This window comes from Palaemon carinicauda, chromosome 9 (assembly GCF_036898095.1).
Source record: "Palaemon carinicauda isolate YSFRI2023 chromosome 9, ASM3689809v2, whole genome shotgun sequence".
Taxonomy (NCBI): domain Eukaryota; kingdom Metazoa; phylum Arthropoda; class Malacostraca; order Decapoda; family Palaemonidae; genus Palaemon; species Palaemon carinicauda.
The window spans coordinates 35,131,804-35,134,770 of NC_090733.1; positions in this window are offsets into that span (position 1 = coordinate 35,131,804).

A 2,967-nucleotide genomic window follows, 5' to 3' on the forward strand; every position below is an offset into this window, starting at 1 on the left:
GGGTAATATAATTTACTATTCATTTACAAATGATTTTCCTGGAGAAAGGAAATATGATTTCTACGAAGAACTGTAGAGTTTAATAAATGAGATCCCGGAGAGAGTCATAAAAATTATGATTTGTGACTTCAGTGTTGATGTTTGAAGACTTAATCAAGGTAGAGACATTGAGATGGGTGTTGATGGTCTTGCATATGTTTCAAAGAAAAATTTACCACTTTTTAAAGGTTTTTGCTAAACAAAAAAAAATCTTTCTTTTGTAGGAGCTCATTTCCAGCACAAGGACATCCATATATACAAATGGATTTCATCGTGTGGCTATTACAAATCTCAAATAGATCCCATTATTATTATTATTATTATTATTATTATTATTATTATTATTATTATTATTATTATTATTATTATTATTATTATTATACATATTAATATTAATATCATTACTATTATCATTATCATAATTAGTATAATTATTCTTATTCAGATGCCTTTTACTCTTATTTCTTTATTACTTTTATTATTTTTATCATTTTTATAATTTTTATTTGTATTTATTTACATAGTTATTGTTATTGTTATTGTTATTGTTATTATTTTTATTTTCCTTCTTATTTTTATAATTTTTTACATTTTATTCATTTATTTTTCATTTTTTGTAATTTATATCTAATTATATGTTTATTTCTTTTTTTATCAATTTAATAATTTATTTATTATTATAGTAATAATAATAATAATAATAATAATAATAATAATAATTATTATTATTATTATTATTATTATTATTATTATTATTATTATTATTATTATTATTATTATTATTATTATTATTATTATTATTATTATTGCTTGCCAGGCCCTTAATAAAAAGAAAAGGAGAAGTCTCAGAAATATAAGAATCAATTGAGGTCCAGATATTGGCAGTGATCACCAGCTCCTCATTGCCACACAGAAAGCATCCCAATAGATGTGTAGATACAATACATAGGTTTGATAAAGCTAAGCCTATAGAAAATGAGCAAAAAAATTATTTTTAACTTAAATGTATTATATGATTCCCGCAAAAAGTCATAATTTAATCTCAATTAAAATATTTTGTTTTAATATATGTCTGAATGTTTAGTCAATAACAAGACATCAATGGAAAATAGTAAAATGATGAATGAATCGAGGAGCCGTCTTGAATAGCCAAACTCCACAAGGATTATATTCGTGGCTGAAAACCTGTTACGATAAATAAAACACGCGAATGATTGATCACTTCAAAAGGGTTCTCTTCCGAATCCTGTTTACATTAGGACCCGAATGCATTCAATGCACTTATGATGAATTGCTGCGTAAGAGCTATTCGCCATTGGAATGAATTGACATATAGGTTTCTGGGAAGGATCTGCCAGGGTGAATAGCCTTCTCTCTCTCTCACACACTCTCTCTCTCTCTCTCTCTCTCTCTCTCTCTCTCTCTCTCTCTCTCTCTCTCTCTCTCTCTCTCTCTCCGCTTCCTAAAACCTTGTTAACCTAAATGTAAGGCTAAGAAAAGTCATTATTGGTGAAGGCATTCAGGTCCTAGCCTTAAAAATGTGTAATTCGATATTTCATTTGCATTTTAAATCTAACATGGTATCAGTAAATTCCAAAGTAAATCTTTATCCCTTGACTTCGCAACGGCCCGTTTTTCCCCGTATAGCTTGGTCCTCTAACTTCAATAGTTCGTTGAACAAAGGGATTGAAGGACCAATCTCTGATTAACCTTAGAAATACCGGTGGTGAATGTGGGAGGAGTCACTTGAAGAGTTTTTCCTTTTTTAATTAGGGTAGAAATATGCACTGGAACATTAGTTCGTTCTTATTATATCAATCCCGGATATACGGTCAAGTTCACAAAGAGCATATAAAGTTTCAGTGATGTTTTATGGAACATCAACTTAGTTCCTTTAAATATAATCCAGTTTACGTAGTGCTAAAAACCTTGGTACTGTCATATTGCTTGTTGAACAGATTTTCTTTTCTAATATAATGAAGTTTACACGGTTATAACAATTTGAGTATTTTCCTTTTGGTTGATGAACACTTTCTTTTTATGAGAATTTATGCCTCAACTGAAAAGGAGTACAATTTAAAAGTTTGGGAACCACTGGAATAGAGCAAAGGTTAGGGATTTAATTTTGTCTCTTTTGAATGTTACTGAGACATCATAAATACTACAGCATGAATTATAATTTGTTTGATTTATTTAATGAATAGAGCAAATTCTTTATATTTTTTATTTTTTTATACAAAGTTACTTGGAAATCGGAAATGACGTAGCTGAAGACAAACGTGGTTTGATTTATTTAGTGAATAGAGCAAAGGTGAAGAGTTTAATTTTACTTCTATAATTGTTACTGGGACATCATACATAACAGAGTTTAAGACAAAATGTGTTGATTTATTTAGTGAATAGAACAAAGGTTAGGATTTCATTTGGCTTATATAAATGTTAGTAGACTGAGCGTAAGAAAAATGAGTTAAGATATGTAAGCGAGTAATAGCAAAGTTTGTGTTTTTAATTTTATTTTGATAAATGTTACTTGGAAATCACAAATAACGAAGTTTAAGACAAATTGAATTGATTTTCAAATAAATAGCGGGAGTGAGGAAAGAGGGTAGATTGATTGACCGATAGAAGGAGATGAAATAGAAGGAGTTATAGGAAAAAAGAAAATATTCCGACATTTGAAACTGTTTTTGTATCACTCAACAGATTTCGCCACTTTGTTTCATAGGTGGTACTTTCTTTGCGGCGGCGTGTTGCATTCTTAAGGGCTGCCAGGGCATCTTGAGGGTGGCTACCTGGGCATCGTTGGATTTTTGTCACATGATTTCCATGGGCAGCACTTTCAAGCAGCGTGTTGGTTTCTGAAGGGCTGCTGGGTAGATTTCTTAAGGGCTGTGATGTAGATTTCTCAAGGGTGGGGGGGGGGGGTCT